This window comes from Oryctolagus cuniculus, chromosome X, assembly GCF_964237555.1.
Source record: "Oryctolagus cuniculus chromosome X, mOryCun1.1, whole genome shotgun sequence".
Lineage (NCBI taxonomy): Eukaryota > Metazoa > Chordata > Mammalia > Lagomorpha > Leporidae > Oryctolagus > Oryctolagus cuniculus.
The window spans coordinates 29,481,160-29,499,366 of NC_091453.1; the positions used below are offsets into that span (position 1 = coordinate 29,481,160).

Consider the following 18,207-nt stretch of genomic DNA (forward strand, 5'->3'; position numbering starts at 1 on the left):
TGGGAGACAAGGATGGAGTTCCAGGCCTCTGGCTTTGGCCAGGTCCAGACCCAGCCATTGCAGCCATCTGGCAAGTGAACCAGCAATGGAAGGTATCTGTCTCCCCTTCAAATAAATAAATAAATCTTTAAATTAAAAAAAAGAATTTCTTGGGGAGCTGCTTAATGTCTAGTGGTAAAGCTGGAAGAATCTTGTGGAAGGGAGAGTTACTAAGTGACTTTTTTATTCACTAGGTCATCAGCTGTGTAATAACGCTCTTAGGACAGATAGAAATGCTTTATTAAAATATCAACAGCAGCACAACAATCAGAGACTTGGAGAGAGCAAAGTAGAATAGTGAGAAATTAAAACTGTGGTCCAGGAGGCACTGTTTGGTGCTCAGATGGTGGCAGTGTTAGTGGCGGCGGCAGCATGGCCGTCACCACCACGCTGAAAACACTGCAGTAGCAGACCTTCAAGATATGATTGGAGCCTGAAGAGACCTTAAAGGTGCTAAAGCCGAAGCTAAATGCCAGGAGGGGCTGTGATGCTTTTCCCCTTGCCTGGACAGGAACTCATCTAGGCCGGCAAGGCCCTGAATGATGACGTTTCCATCAGGGACTGTTACGTCGACTTTATGGTCGTCATGGTGACCAAGGCTTAGTCGGGCCAGTTTCTCACCGCCACCAGAGGCCTCCGTCGCTGCCGCTCCACTCTGGGGTATTCTTCATCCTTCCCAGCAGCCTGTACCACCAACATGTCCCAGTCCCCACGGAACTCCAGGAAGGACATGCGTCCATCAGAGGAGTCAGACCTCACAACATCTTCAGGAAGTAGGTCAGACTCTGTGCGTTCTTCCGGTAACAATGAGCGAAAGGAAGATGCGGCCTCTACACTAGTAATGGGCTCTGAGTATGAGGCCATGGTGTCGGAACTAATGTCCATGGGCTACAAGAGAGAGCCGGTCCTGGCAGCCCTGAGTGCTAGCTACAACAACCCACACCGAGCCGTTGAATATCTGCTCACGGGAATTCCTTCAAGCCCCGAGCCTGAACTCCTTTCCATCCAAGAGTGCCGGATGTCCGAACAGCCAGTGGCAGAGGCAGCAAGATCCACCACCCTGGAGTTCCTGCGTGATCAGGCCCAGTTCCAAAACATGCGGCAGGGGATTCAGCAGAACATGGGACTGCTGCCCAGCATTCTCCAGCAGCTGGACCAGGAGGACCCTGAAGAAATGAGTCAGCATGAGGAGCACTTCCATCAAATGCTCAACGAACCCCCCAGGGAGCTGGCAAACATCACAGACATGGAGGAGGAAGTGGGTGCCACAAACGAAGAGACCCCACAAATCAACTACATCCACGTGACAAGACAGGAGAAGGAAGCTATAGAAAAGCTGAAGGCCCTGGGTTTCCCCGAGAGCCTGGTCATCGAGGCCTACTTCGCATGTGAAAAAAATGAGAATTTGGCTGTCAGTCTCCTCCTGAGTCAAAATTTTGACGACAAATAACACCAGGAGTCAGGAGGAGACCAATTCTGCACTTTCCTAAGTCATAACTTTGATGGAAAGTGATGTCAAGAAGCGAGGTGGCCCACTGTCCACACCCCATTTCCTGCTTGTGGAAACATTAATAAAAGAAAAAATGCATATGTATAGTTGTGTTTATTTAATAAGTAGGAAAATAATTTAAGACCTTAAGAAAAAACCCAAATACCCCAGCTTCCTACCTTCCCCAAGTGGTCCTCGTTACTTCTCAATCTAAGAAGACCTGGGCCCAACAGCTGTCCCCATCCTCCTCTACAGCCCAGTCTGCGCAAAGTTGCTGGCAAGACCCGGAGGCAACAGATAGATCCCTTTTGGCCTCTGTCCCAGTTCCCTGCAGCCAGATGGAGACGTGAATGCTTGCTTCCCCATCTTCCAAAGAGCCCCTGAGGACCCTCCTGCCTTGCCCTCTTCCAGAAGGAGGGGAAGCTGAAGCCCCAAACTTTGGCCCTCCATTGGAGTGGCCCAAATCTTTCCATCTGGAGTGATCCCTGAGAGATCTAAGGCCTCCCTCCCCAGTCTGGCCTTGGCTTCCAGTCTAGGGAAGGGGTAACATCAGCTCTGGAGGCCAAGGCCACCCCACCCCAGAAAAGAACCATGCCTCTTATAAAGGTTTTGAACTGAATAAAGTATTAAGAAACAAATAAATAAAATCCTGCTCCAAATAAAATCTAAAGTTCCTGCATCCAAGAGAAAGGAAGACAAAAGGTTCCTAGAATACATAGATGACACTCAACTGACAATTATAGCTTATTAAATAGATCAGAAAAGGTGTTTAGGAATTCATGTGAGGACACATATCATCCTGAAAAATTTCCGCTTTTAATAAAACTCTGCCTGTGGTTGGGGTTGGGTGTTGTGGCACAGCAGGTTAAGCCATCATATGCAATCATGGCACCCCACATGAGCACTGGTTTGAGTCCCGGCTGCTCCACTTCTAACCCAGCTCCTTGCTAATGAACCTGAGAAAACAGCAGAAGATGGCTAAAGTGTTTGGGTCCCTGCCACCCATGTGGCAGATCCAGATGTAGTTCTGGACTCCTGGCTTCAGCCTGGGCCAGCCCTGACCTTGCAGCCATTTGGGTAGTCACCAGTGGATGGAAGAGTTCTCTCTCTCTCTCTCTCCCTCTCTCCCTCTCTCCCTCTCTCCCTCCCCTGTGCCCTTCTCAGTCTTCTAAATAAATAAATAAATCTTTAAAAAAAAAAAAAAACCTCATCCATGGCCAATTTCAATTTCCCCAAGCATTCATTAACAGATAAAATTTAAACTCAGTGGAAGGTTTTTACATTTCTTCATTTAGGGACAAGCCAAGGAGAGAAACAGAGTAGATGAGAAAAGCAGAAAGAGAAAGACACATAACAGCAAGCAAAGAATGTTGAGAGGCCTGGGGGCCTGTTATCTGTGATTTGCCAGGAAGCAGATATCCTAAATGAGTTAGAATTATTGGATCTGCCTTCCTCCTTGAAGCAAGGGAATAATGTTATTGCATGTATCTTCCATCTGAGATTACTTAGGGACTGCTGCTGTACCCCAAACCTCTGGCTCCTCTTGGCAAATAGCCTTGAGATGCCATGAGGAAAATGGAGTTTGGGTCTTTATTACTATTTTTGTTACTATTTTTTGTGAGACAGAGAAACAGAGCAAGGCCATGTTTTACTCTGCTGGTTCACTCTCCAAATGCCCACAACAGCCAGAGCTGGGCCAGGCCAAAATTGGGATCTGTAACATAATCAAATATTCTTATTCATTCTCGTTCTCTCTCTCTCTCTCTCTCTCTCTCTCTCTCTCTCCCTCCCTCTCCCTCTCCCTCTCCCTCTCCCTCTCCCTCTCCCTCTCCTTCTCTCTTTCAATTTAATATGTAAATAGATATTTTTTAAAAAGAAAGAATTCCAGTGATCTTGGTGGTTATGAATCAACCTAATGTACATTTCCCAACAGATGGTTCTGTCTTATTGACGTGTGAAATCCAATTGGAAAGCTGGTCTAAGGTAGAACTACTGTTCATAGCTTTCAGTTGGGATGGGTTCACGTCACAAAAGACAGATTAATGGGGCCAGCACTGTGGAACAGGGGGTTAAACAGCCACCTGCGATGCCACATCCCATATGGGCATGGGTTTGAGTTCCAGCTGCTCTACTTCCAATCCAACTTCCTGCTGATGCACTTGGGAAAGCAGCGGAAGATGGCCCAATTGCTTGGGCCCTCGCCACCTACAAGGTAGACACGGAGGGAATTCCAGGCTCCTGGCTTTGATTTGGCCCAGCCCTGACCACTGCCACCATTTGGGAAGTAAACCAGTGCATGGAAGATCTGTCTCTCTTGCTCTGTCTCTGTAAATCTGCCTTTCAAGTAAATAAATAAATCTTTAAAATAAAAACAAAAGACTGATTAAAAAGATAACATATATGCCTCATATGTGCATGGAAGATACCTAGAGAAAATGAGTAAACCTCAAAGAAGTAGCCTAGAGTTCAGGTTTAAGTAGCATTATTCTTTGAAACAAAGAAAGAAGGGTATGGGGAAGATTGGTTATGGAAAATGTCCAGGATGTGCACAATGAACAAGTATAAGGTTTGTTAGACATATTAAAGTGGCATCTTCTCCACTGATAAGAGTCTCTAGTGATTTACTCATCCCTTTTTCTCCTGGTACAGAGAGGAAGATATGCTTATAAATGGAGATTTTCTTTAAAGATAACAATTTCACTTCCAAGAAGACTAACTTCCCTCTTAGAAATTCTGCTGTGGTAGCCAGTGCTCAAAATAATCCTTATGTCAAAAAGGCATATTGGGATATGGCATATTCTGGTCTGTTACACTGGAAAATGCAAAGAAGAGTTGAATGAACAATCCAAGTGGTTAATAAAAGTTCAATATTGAGGGGCCAGTGCACAGCAGCTAAGCCTCCACCTACGGCACTGGCATCCCATATGGGCACCAGTTCATGTCCCAGCTGCTTCTCTTTTGATAGAGATCTCTGCTATGGCCTGGGAAAGCAGGAAAAGATGGCCTAAGTGCTTGGGCCACAGCCCCCTGTGTAGGAGACCTGAAAGGAGCTCCTGGATCCTGGCTTCAGACCATTGAGGCCATCTGGAGAATGAACCAGTGGATAGAAGACCTTCTCTCCATCTCTCTATCTCTCCCTCTCTGTCTGTAATTCTACCTCTCAAATAAATAAATAAAATCTTTTAAAAAGCTATTTAAAAAAAGTTCAAAGTTGAAAGGATCCTGTTGGAACAACTGGATATATGTCTGCAGTGGGACTTCATGTAACCCAGAGATAATAGGGCAGAAAAAAATTTAAAAGGGCTGCTTGCTGGGGCCAGCATTGTGGCTTATCAGGTAAAGCCACCGCCTGCAGTGCTGGCATCCCATATGGGCACCAGTTCAAGTCCCTGCTGCTCCACTCCTGATCCAACTCTCTGCTATGGCCTGGGAAAGAAATAGAAGATGGCCCAAGTCCCTGGGCCCCTGAACCCATGTGGGAGATGCAGAAGAAGCTCCTGGCTCCTGCCTTCAGATCAGCTCAGCTCCAGCTATTGAGGCCATTTGGGGAGTGAACCAGCAGATGGAAGACCTCTCTCAGGGCCGACGCTGTGGCGTAGCAGGTAAAGCTGCTGCCTGCAGTGTCAGCATCCCATATGGGCGCCGGTTCGAGACCCAGCTGCTCCACTTGCAATCTAGCTCTCTGCTATGGCCTGGGAAAAGCAGTAGAAGATGGCCCAAGTCCTTGGGCCTCTGCCCACATGGGAGACCTGGAAGAAGCTCCTGGCTCCTGGCTTCAGATTGGCACAGCTCCGGCCATTGCGGCCATCTGGGGAGTGAACCAGCGAATGGAAGACCTCTCTCTCTTCTCTCTCTCTCTCTCTCTCTCTCTGCATCTCCTCCCTCTGTGTAACTGTGACTTTCAAGTAAAATAAATAAATCTTTTTTTTTTTAAAGAAGCTCGCTCGCTCTCTCTCTCTGCCTCTCTGGCTTTCAAATAAATAAATAAATCTTTTTTTTAAAGGGCTGCTTGCTGTCTCTGCTAGGATAGCAGGTATTTATAAGTAAACAATGACTTTGAGCTAATAAACTTAGAAGTTTTTCCCTTTGTTCCTTCATTGTGGGCAAATGAGGTATCCAAAAAGAGAACAGGAAAAGTAATGGAGAATGGATTCTTCTGTTCCCAGGGGACAATGTTTCTAAGAGCATTTTTCATGGACTAAAAAAACCCAAACATGTACTCTGATCATGCAAAGGATAATGACTAAAGTCGTCAATGAGATTTAAAATCAACAATGTCTAAAAATATCCAATGATTCCTGAGTCATGGCTGGTTGTTCAAGTCAAATGATCTTAAAGAATTTTGTACCATAGGCCATTCAGCAGTCTAGATAACAGCATTTCTAAATGAATAAAGTAAAAGATCTAAGATTACAAAGCAAACCAATTACACTGAAACAGAGCTATCAAAGTATTACAAATTTTATAATGCAATATGTGTGATTCCTACTAGTACATTAAATTGCAAGGTCCAGCTTCATGACAAATTTTGAAGTATTGCGATGATCACAAAGGATTTCCAAGATACCTGAAATAACTCCTATATGACAATGCCAATGGGTTTTGTTGGTTATAAAATCACAGGCACTCTTTTTTTTAAGATTTTTTATTTTTATTTGATAGAGTTACAGAGAGGTGGGGAGGGGGGTGTCTTCAATCCTCTGGTTCACACCCCAAATGGCTGCAACAGCTGGAGTTGGGCTGATCCAAAGCTAAGAGCCAGGGGCTTCTTACGGGTCTCCCACGAGGGTGCAGGGGCACAAGGACTTGGGCCATCTTCTACTGCTTTCCCCAGGCCATAGCAGAGAGCTGGATCGGAAGTGGAGCAACAGGGACTTGAACCAGCACCCATATGGGATGCCAGCTCTGCAGGTGGTGCTTCTACCTATGCCATAGTGCTGGCCCCTGAAATTACAGGTACTCTTAATACTATAGTTGTTTGTTACCTACATCCATAATCAAAAGAAATGTTCATTTCAATTAGAAGCGAGTGAAAATAAAGATGTGACTTTTTTCATTTTTAAGATTATAGATTTTGGGGTCAGTGCTTTGGTGCAGTGGGTTAGGCTGCTGCATATGACACTGGCATCCCATATAGGCACCATTTCAAGTCCCAGCTGTTCCACTTCCCATCCAGCTCCTGCTAATGCACCTAGGAAAGCAGCAGAAAATGGCCCAAGAGCTTGGGCCCATGCCATCCTCATGGGAGACCCAATGAAGTTCAGGCTTCTGACTTCAAACTGGCCTGACCGTAGCCATTATGGCCACTGGGACGTGAACCAACAGATGGAAGATCTTTCTCTCTCTCTCTCTCTCTCTCTCTCTCTCTCTCTCTGCAACTCTGCCTTTCAAATAAATAAGCATTTTTTAAAAAGATTTTAGATTTCCCTGAATTTTATGAGTTGATTTCAAGTTAAAAACTTCTATTCTAAAAAATATGGTCTTACTGTACAGCCCTCACACTAGATCTGCCACTGTGTCCTGAGAACTCGCATCATACAACAAACTACATGTCCAGAAATAACAGCCAAGTCTTTCCAGACCCCTCGCCTCCTCTAATCATACTTAAATGGTCAGGAGCTTATGCAGAGCCTGGCAACTCTGTTACTTGCACAGTATCTGTTTGTGTCTTTTTAGCCATAAATCACTCTACCCTGTCTCTGATATCCCTAGAATGCATGCACTTTTTTTTTAACTGCAATAATCATAGTTTCAGTTTTTTGTTCCCTCTAGGGAAAATCTTCTTAAAAATTTTTTAATATGCCACAAATGTAAACTAGAAGGATTTCTGTGGAGACAGGTTTTTTACACTGATGATTAAGAGCTTGTTAGCCCCAAATTTTTATTGCAGATGTGAAAGCAATTAATGATAATGACTAGCTGAGTCATGCTCATATTTACTAAAGAACTTTCACCCTCATGCAAAGGATTCTAGTGACTGATAACAGGTCACATTTTCTCCTTTTGAACATTCTTTTCCAGTTCAGCAAATTTAGACTGATATACTCACTGTGCATATACACTGTATTTACAACCTCAGTTCTGAAATATTTTTAAGGTATTCATTCAAAAACACAACATAGAATGTGGCCATAGCTACAAACTATTGCTTATCAGCTGCCACTGTATTCACATAAGGCTATACTGCCACAGTTCACCATCAATCAGCCTCAACTGTGATAAGAAACACATGAAAAACTTAGCTAGGCTTTTTGAAAACATTTTTGAAGGAGGGAATATTTAACAAAGTAAGGGCTGGATTAAGAGAACAAAGAATGCTGAAGCACCCAAAGACTAGCCATGACTTGCCCTGATAGGGGATAGGAAGGAAATGCTGTTAAGAGATGGCAACTGGGGCTGGCACTGTGGTATAGTAGGCTAAGCCGCCACCTGCAGCATGGCCATCCTATATGGGTACCTGTTTGCGTCCTGGCTGTTCATCTTCCCGTCCAGTTCTCTGCTATGGCCTGGGAAACCAGTGGAAGATGGCCCAAGTGTTTGGGTCCCTGTACCCAAAGGAAGCTCCTAGCTCCTAATTTCAGATTGGCCCAGTTCCGGCCATTGTGGCCATTTGGGGAATCAGCAGATGAAAGACCTTTCTCTCTGTCTCTCCCTCTGTCACTCTGCCTTTCAAATAAATGAATAAACCAATGAATAAATATTTTAGGGAGAGCCATCTGACAGAGCTATGGAAGGTGGCAGGAAAAGCTGTAGTTACAGGGAGGTGACCTTGGCCACGACATTAGCTAAATAGGGAGTAGAGGGTAGGGAGAGATGTTGATAATGATGGAATAAACATCCTGACCTTTCTCTCATGCCCTTTAGTCTAGCACTCCCATGCTCCAACCCAACCAGAAGCGAAAAGGCATTAGCACCCAGATGATGCATTCCATGGGGGTCAGAACAGGGCAGAGAAGGGCGGAAAATCACTGTGGAGGGAGAATTGGAGAATAACCAACACATGCCCTCAGCACTTCTGAACATTGTTTATACAGAATCAAGTTGATTAAATTGAAGGCAGTTATCTGGTTTATAATTCACATCCTTCTTAAGATGATGCTTTTAAGAGAGATCTTGTTTGCAGAGAGTACCATATTGATTCAATTGTGTAGATAATTGTTTGTTTACCTTATCATTTCACTTTGCCTTCCTGGTCCCAGTCAGTGGGAATGCCTGGAGCTGCAATCTCTTAACTGAGGCTGATTTGAACTTAATTGCTTATCATTCAAAGGAAGGCACTGCCTGGCTTTAAAAAATCCTTTTTGTTGTTCAAATTGTGTCTTGAAATATTGAAAGTTAAAGGGATGATTTAAAGAAGAGCCTAGACTTAAAATTGCCTAGAGCTACATGATTCACAGGACTCTCTGACTCTTGACTATTTAGGTGAAGAGAAGAGTAAACACATTCATAAATGTCAGACATGGCTCCTGTAGGAGCTATTGATGCAGACAGCCAGAGCCAGCATTTAAAATAAATCATCCAAAGGGCTTGATTCAATATCATTGTGGACCAGAAGTCTGGGAAAGAACTGATGTTGACTTGCTTAGAGAGCCTACCTTTCCCTGATCCTTTCCCCAGCACATAAAGACTTCTTTAAAGGGGCAGCAACTCTTGAGTTCCAAATAGAAACTTTACCTTCAGCCATTGAGCAGCTAGGATGATGCACTTCCTGCCTCACCTCACTGCACATCCAGTGCCCCACTCCGAGTTTAAGTCACCTGTCACTTAATAAGGAACTCAATCACATACAGTTATACTTTTTTAAAAAGATTTATTTATTTTACTTGAAAATCAGAGTTACACAGAGAGAGAAGGAGAGGCTGAGAGAGAGAGGTCTTCCATCCATTGGTTCACTCCCCAATTGGCCACAAGGAGCAGAGCTGCGCTGATCCGAAGCCAGGAGCCAGGAGCTTCTTCTGGGTTTCCCACGCAGGTGCAGGGGCCCAAGTGCTTGGGCCATCTTCTACTGCTTTTCCCAGGCCATAGCAGAGAGCTGGATAGGAAGTGGAGCAGCCGGGACTTGAGCCGGTGCCCATATGGGATGCTGGTACTTCAGGCAGCGGCTTTACCTGCTAGGCCACAGTGCCGGCCTATACTTATGTCTAGGAGATTCTCCTGGGAATTTAATTAGGTTCCCATATATTTCAGTGATATCACCTTAAATTACCACCTTAATAATCTGCACAGCTCTTTCCCACATAGGGTTATACTTCAGATTATTATTCCATTTTTTCCATGCTTTTTTTCCTGCCCCTTCTTCACTCTCAATGATATGCTAATGACCAAATTCACTCTTCCAGTCTACACTGAAGACCAAATAATTGCACATAAAAATATTCAGGGGTAGGCGTTCAGCCCAGTGGTTAAGATACTTATGTGTCCCATATTAAAGTACCTGGGTTCAATTCCCAGCTCTGGATCATGACTACAGCTTCCTACTACTGCAGATCCTGAGACGCAGTGGTAATGACTTAAGTTACTGGGTTCCTGCCACCCACGTAGGAAACGTGGATTGAGTTCCTGGCTACCAGCTTCAGCCTGTCACAGTTTTGGCCACTGCAGGCATTAAGAGGGAATCAGCAGACGAAAGCTCACTCTCTGTCTATCTCTCTCTTCCTATCTCTCTGCTTCTCAAATAAATATATTTTAGAAAATATTTAAAGAAATCTCTAAAGTATGTTAAATGAATACTCCAAGAAATGTGCACACCAGTTTTTCCTCTCCCAGAGATTAGACAAGACAGAATACAGGCGAAATAGAAAGAGATGGCAAAGTAGAGACCCAAATGGAAGAGGAAGAATAGGAGAATGGGAAGAATCTACTTTCTATCACAATAATGAGACCATGAAATAAATACCAATAAAAGGGATCTGTCTTTTGAGTATAGATTTCCCTTCTCCCAACTCTGCCAACTCATAACCTATGGACAGCACACCCTTCAGTATCAGACATTTGTAAGTCTCCTCCACTCAGCCCCACTCCTACCCCAACCAAAACATGTAGATAGGAGATATGAAAATAAGACTTCAGACCTCAGTAAAACAGAACTGAACATGACTGGTTGGGATTATGCTCCTTGAGCAGGACAACAACAGACACATATTTAGTGTTCCACATTCATTTCAAGAACTGTATCAGGATTGAGCTCAGCCACTTGTGAATGAAAATCCTAAATAATAGTGGCTTAACAAAAAAATATATTATGGAAAAGAAGTCTAGAAATGCATGCACTCCTAACTAGCATATCAGCTTCCTTTTAGCTCATATTGTGGGGAGCAACTCGGACTAGACTAAGTTACTGGAATTAAGACTTATTCTATGCATCTGCTCTCCCACAATATGGCGCTGGGAGAGGAGTAAACAGCTTCTACGCAGCTGCCTCCAGTTCAACCAATAAACAACAGGACCTGCTCCTGATTGGAGGAGAGCAGCGTACTCGGCGTGTGGGTAGCAGAGTTGGGATTGGTGGAAGAGGACTATAAAGGAGGAGAGAGACAACATGCACCAGGAGCATCTATCTGAAGGAACACCTGTGCAGCCCCCGAGAGAGCCGGCCGGCGGTGTGCCGCTCCCCTGCGGAAGTGGGGAAAGTGGCAGGGGGAACCGCCCTTCCACGGAGGTGGAAGGGTCGGTAGCCAACCCGGGAAGAATGAGCAGCAAACCCAGGGAGGGCCGAGCAGACAAAAGAACAGCGCAGGGTCCTGTGTCGTTCCTCCTCGAAGAGGGGGAGCGACACATATTAGATGGCAACACAAGTCCTAACCTTCACGTCTACATTGCAAGTAGAAGAAAAGGAGAGTGGACAGTTCTTCCCTGTAAGAATATTTCGGGGGGGGGGGGGGTCGGCACTGTGGTGTAGCAGGTAATGCCAGCATCCCATATGAGCGCCAGTTAGAGTCCCGGCTGCTCCACTTCAGATCCAACTCTCTGCTATGGCCTGGGAAAGCAGTAGAAGATGGCCCAAGTCCTTGGGTCCCTGCACCCACGTGGGAGACATGGAAGAAGCTCCTGGCCCCTGCCTTCAGCGCAGCTCCAGCCATTGTGGCCAATTGGGGAGTGAACCAGTGGATGGAAGACTGACTTTCTTTCTTTCTCTCTCTCTCTCTCTCCCCACCCCCCTCTCTCTGCCTCTCCTTCTCTCTGTGTGTAACTCTATGAAATAAATATTTTTTTAAAAATATTTCTGGGGCTGGCATTGTGGTACAGCTGGTTAAGCTGCTACCTGTGACACTGGCATCCCATATGAGCACCAGTTTGAGAACTAGCTGCTCTGCTTCTGATCCAGTTCCCTGCTAACCTAATGCACCTGGGAAAGCAGCAGAAGCTGGTCTAAGAGCCTGGGCCCCTGACACCTAGGTAGGAGTCCTGGATGGAGTTCCTGGCTCCTGCCTTCAGCCTGACCCAGGCCTGGCTTCTGTGGCCATTTGATGAGTGAAACAGTGGATGGAAGATATTCTCTCTCTCTCTCTCTCTCTTTCTCGTGTGTGCGTGTATGCCTCCCTCTCTAACTCTGCTTTTCAATTAAGTAAAATAAATCTTTTATAAAAAGAAAAGAAGGGGCCGGTGCTGTGGTGCAGTGGGTTAAAGCCCTGGCCTGAAGCACTGGCATCCCATATGGGCACTGGTTCATGTCCTGGCTGCTCCACTTCAGATCCAACTCTCTGCTATGGCCTGGGAAAGCAGTAGAAGATGGCCAAAATCCTTGGGCCCCTGCACCCATGTGGGAGACCCAGAACAAGCTCCTGGCTCAGACTGGCCCAGCTCCGGCCATTGAGGCCATCTGGGGAGTGAACCAGCGAATGGAAGACTGACCTCTCTCTGTCTCTATCTCTACCTCTCTCTTTCTTTCAAATCAATAAAATAAATCTAAAAAAAAAAAAAAAGAAAATAATACTTCCTGGGGGTTTGACTTGACATTTCTAATTATATCTTCTGATCAGAAGATATAATTGTCACACTTAGTCACACTTAGTTGCAAGGGAGGTTAAGCAGTAAAAATGATGAGTTCTATTTATTGATTAGTTGATCAGATTATTTTACTTATTTAGAAAAACATTTTTTTCTTTTTCTTTTTCCTTTTTTTTTTTTTTTTGGACAGGCAAAGTGGACAGTGAGAGAGAGAGACAGAGAGAAAGGTCTTCCTTTACTGTTGGTTCACCCTCCAATGGCCGCTGTGGCCAGCACACCGCGCCAAACAGAAACCAGAAGCCAGGTGCTTCCTCCTGGTCTCCCATGCGGGTGCAGGGCCCAAGCACTTGAGCCATCCTCCACTGCCCTCCCGGGCCACAGCAGAGAGCTGGCCTGGAAGAGGGGCAACCGGGACAGATTCCAGCGCCCCGACCAGGACTAGAACCCAGTGTGTCGGCGCCGCAGGTAGAGGATCAGCCTAATAAGCCACAGCGCTGGCTGAAAAAACATTTTTAACACACATAAAAATTGGACACATTTATGAAGTACCTTGTGCTCTTTTGATACATGTATATATTGTGTGATCAGAGTAAATATATTTATCTCCTTGAACACTGAACAACATTTCTTTACGGCAAAAACTTCCAAAGTTCTATCTTTTAGTTTTCTTTTCTTCACCAATGAAATGTGTGTAAGTGAAGTATAATTGCTAACAGCTTTTGTGGATTATAATTCGGAAACAACATCAGTGATGCTGGTGAGAATGTACCAATCTATAGACGAACATTTCCTGGTTTTGATAATGTACTTTGCTTATGTAAGTTGTAACCAATGGGAGAAGCTGGGTAAAGGGTACACAGGTTCCCTCTGTACTAGTTTTGTTAGTTCATGTGCATCTATAATTATTTCAAAATAAATTTTTTTCATTTTTTCTTTTTTTTAAACTTTTATTTAATAAATATAAATTTCCAAAGTACAGTTTATGGATTACAATGTCTTTTTCCCCCTCATAACTCCCTCCCACCGACAACCCTCCCCTCTCCCACTCCCTCTCCCATTCCATTCACATCAAGATTCATTTTCAATTCTCTTTATATACAGAAGATCAATTTTGTATATATTAAGTAAAGATTTCAACAGCTTGCACCCACACAGAAACACAAAGTGTAAAATACTGTTTGAATACTAGTTATAGCATTAATTCACATTGGATAACACATTAAGGACAGAGATCCTACATGAGGAGTAAGTGCACAGTGACTCCTGTTGTTGGCTTAACAAATTGACACTCTAGTTTATGGCGTCAGTAATCTCCCTAGGCTCTTGTCATGAGTTGCCAAGGCTATGGAAGCCTTTTGAGTTCGCCAACTCCGATCTTATTTAAACAAGGTAATAGTCAAAGTGGAGGTTCACTCCTCCCTTCAGAGAAAGGTACCTCCTTCTTTGATGGCCTGTTCTTTCCACTGGGATCTCACTCACAGAGATCTTTCATTTAGTTTTTTTGTTGTTGTTGTTTTGCTTTTGTTTTGCCAGAGTGTCTTGGCTTTCCATGCCTGAAATACTCTCATGGGCTCTTCAGCCAGATCCAAACGCCTTAAGGGCTGATTCTGAGGCCAGAGTGCTGTTTAGGACATCTGCCATGCTATGAGTCTGTGTATCTTGCTTCCCATGTTGGATCATTCTCTCCCTTTTTGATTCTATCAGTTAGTATTTGCAGACACTAGTCTTGTTTGTGTGATCCCTTTGACTCTTAGACCTATCATTATGATCAATTGTGGACTGAAATTGATCACTTTGACTAGTGAGATGGCATTGGTACATGCCACCTTGATGGGATTGTATTGGAATCCCCTGGCACATTTCTAACTCTACCATTTGGGGCAAGTCAGCTTGAGCATGTTCCAAATTGTACATCTCCTCCCTCTTTTATTCCCGCTCTTATATTTAACAGAGATCACTTTTTAGTTAAATTTCAAGACCTAAGAATAACTGCATGTTAATTACAGAGTTCAACCAATAGTATTAACTAGAACAAAAAAAATACTAAAAGGGATAAAGTTTTAAGTTGTTCATCGACAGTCAGGACAAGGCTGATCAAGTCATTGTTGCTCATAGTGTCCATTTCATTCCAACAGGTTTCCTTTTTGGTGCTCAGTTAGTTGTCACCAATCAGGGAGAACATATGATATTTGTCCCTTTGGACAAATAAATTTTCCTTAGTATTTTGAAGATTCTCCCTCATCCTATACATTTTGTTTTATGTAATTGAGACCCTACCTCATTTAAATTTTTTATTGTGCTTGTTTTATTCACTGCATCTTAGATAATTGTTTTCTCATGCCATGAAAATATCCTTTGTCAACATATTTTTATATAGTAATTAATTTATATTTGAAATGGGGGAAGAGAGAGAAATTGACCTTACATCCACTGGTTCATTCCCCAAATGTCTGCTACAGCCAGAACTGGGCCAGGCTGAAACCAGGAGCTAGGCCATCAGTCCAAGTCTGCAGGGACCTATTTACTTGAGCCATCACTCCATGCCTTCCAGGGTGCACATTAGCAGGAAGATGGATCAGATGAGAAGCTAGGACTCAAATCCAAGCACTCTAATATAGGATGTAGATTTCCGTAACTCCTATGCCAAATGCTCACCTCACAACCTAATTTTTGAAGGCTGCAAGCTCTCCAACTGCATACTTGTCATGTATTTTCCTATCATTGTTTCATGTTTCATTGTTCTAAATTTTAGGGGTTCTTTTTGGAAGGAGTTAATCATAGAAATGACTGCAATAAAGTCTTTCTACATAAATGTTTTGCCTGGGTTTGTATATTCTATGAAGGATTCCATGAAATGGAAGTGGTAGTTAGTAAGAGGGAACATCAGTAAGGCTTTTGATATGCATTGCCAAATCATTTTTCTAATAAGTTTATACCAATCCACCCTCCAAAGAGTTAGTGAGAGCCTTTCACTGTACTTTTGTCATTTCTGAAAGAACACATCAAGAGTCACTTCAAAGAAAAAGTCACTGGAGAATTTGGAAAATGAAGGCTATTATAGATTTCATTGGCTCCTTCAGTACCAGCAGACACCACTTGGTCACTCCTAGAGATTTTATTTTTGCCAGATAACATCGTTACAGCTAAAGAATGACAGAGACTTGGCCGGCACCGCGGCTCACTAGGCTAATCCTCCACCTTGCGGCACCGGCACACCGGGTTCTAGTCCCGGTCGGGGAGCCGGATTCTGTCCCGGTTGCCCCTCTTCCAGGCCAGCTCTCTGCTGTGGCCCGGGAGTGCAGTGGAGGATGGCCCAAGTGCTTGGGCCCTGCACCCCATGGGAGACCAGGAGAAGCACCTGGCTCCTGCCATCGGATCAGCGCGGTGTGCCAGCCACAGCGCGCCAGCCGCGGCGGCCATTGGAAGGTGAACCAAAGGCAAAGGAAGACCTTTCTCTCTGTCTCTCTCACTGTCCACTCTGCCTGTCAAAAAAAAAAAAAAGAATGACAGAGACTGAGCTCACTTGCAAGTTAAAAAATGCTTATATTCTGGATTCTGGGAAAAAAATTGGCAAACATGATACTTTACTGTGAAAAGCAAGGTATGTGATTCATAGTGTATCTTTAACTGAAGGTTATCTGTTAGATGTCTCTCAGTTACCATTTCAGATCTACTCTCCACTCTTTTCCACATTGCTTAATGTCCTCGGAGGCTGCCTAGTACAGTCTTAACAGGTTCTAATATGCTCTGGCTTCTAATTGACTTTGTTCAATTGAGACTGAATCCTGATTCAGCTTATCCAATGGGAAGATAACAGAGAAAACATAGTAAGTTTTGTATCCTTATTCCAGAATTCTCTCCTGTGAGGTCTCCAGGGAGCCACCTGTATCCTTAAACCAGTGCTCACAGCTCCTTTCTAAGTGGTCCTCTCCATATTTTATCCTTCCAGGTTTCAGTAACCACTCCCTCCTTCCATTTCTTCTGACCTTGCCTAGGTCAGGAAACAGCTCTGCTATTATTTCCTTTGTGATCTTCCTGCACCCTGCCCATACCTTGATAAATATTTCCTTTGGTAAACCTTCCTCAAATTATCCTTTGTTTTTGCAAACACAAGAAACTTTGTGTTTGCCTTTAAATTCCTGGTAGGACATTTCTTCAAATAGTGATCAAATGTGGTAGCTCTGAGGGAAGCAGGGGCACCCTGTTACTTCCAGAGAAGTCATGGACCCTGTGTTTTTGTTGAAAAGTACTGTTTGATGGATACTGCCTGGAGGAGAGTAGGGGAAGTGAAAGTTATGAGGTTGCTTTGGCATCTTTAAGCCTGTATGAAATATTTTTGGCAGGTAACTGCTCTTTAGACATGGCACAAGGGCACTTGGAGTTTGTAGGCACTCAGCTCTCACGTGGCTTCAATGGCTTATACTCAACTTCTACAGATAACAGAGGGAGAAGAGTCAATGGGAAAGTCTAAAAAGAATGTGAACCTGAGCTCAGGACAACTCTTAAATAACAAAGGCACACAAACTGAACAGAGTGGCCCACATGTATCTTCTAAATTCTGAGATAAGGAAAACTTACCCACTGGATGGGCATATTGGGAGGACACAAGAGCAGTGCTGTGTCTGTCCATACTGAAGCTTTAAAGCCAAAGGATATATCAAAATTAATATCCTGTCCTTATTTAAAATTATGATGGGGCAGGTGTTTGGTCTAGTGGTTAAAAGTCTGGATAAGATTCCTGAGTTGAGTACCACACTGGAATGTCTGGGTTCAATACCAAGATCTACTGACTCTAGCTTCCACTAATGCAGACCCTGGAAGACAGCAGATGATGACCCAAGTTATTGGGTTACTGTAACCCATGTGGGAGACCTGGGTCATGTTCTCAGCTCCTGGCTCCACCCTGACCATTTTGGATATTCAGAATAAACTAGCAGAAAGCAGCTCTCCCTGTCTCTCTGCATCGCCAACAAATAATAATTAAAAACTTCAAAATATGGTAGCTTGCTTATCATGGCTTTTGGCATTTTTAAAAAATATTTTATTTGTTTATTTGAAAGGCAGAGAGAGAAAGATCCTCCATCCTCTAGTTCACTCCCCAAATAGCTGCAATGGATGTGAGTGGACCAGGATAAACCCAGGAGCCCAGAGCTTCTTGCAGGTCTCCCATGTGGGTAAAGGGTCCCAAGTCCTTAGGTCATCCTCTGCTGCTTTCCCAGGCACACTAGCAGAGAGCTGGATAAGAAGTAGAGCAGCCAGGTTTCGAACTGGTGCCCATATGGGAAGCTGGTATCACAGGAGGTGGCTTAACCTGCTATACCACAATGTTGGCCCTGCAACATATGAATTTAAGGGGGTGGGAGTTGGGGACACAGGCATTCAGACCCTAGCAATGGCCTAGCCTCAGAAGTCACATAGTATCACTTCCACCAAACTCTACTGTATCCAGTAATAGATAAAAATGAGATTTCTCCTGGCCTTTATTGTATCATATCAGGTTAAAGCCATGGCCCACAGCACCAGCATCCCATTTGGGCACCATTTCAAGTCCTGGCTGCTCTAGTTCCAATCCAGCTCCCTGCTAGTGTGCCTAGGAAAGCAGTAGAGGATGGCCCAAGTGCTTGGGCCCCTGCACCCACATGGGAGACCTGGAAAAAGCTCTTGGCTCCTGGCTTCAGCCTAACCCTGCCCCAGCTGTTGCAGCCATTTGGGGAGTGAACCAGCAGATAGAA

The 18,207-nt window shown here is 44.2% G+C and overlaps 1 pseudogene; it reads left to right on the forward strand.

The window, feature by feature from the left end:
• The first annotated feature begins 411 nt into the window (after nucleotides 1–411).
• Nucleotides 412–1,627, forward strand: LOC100355232 (UV excision repair protein RAD23 homolog A pseudogene; annotated as a pseudogene).
• Nucleotides 1,628–18,207: the final 16,580 nt, after the last annotated feature.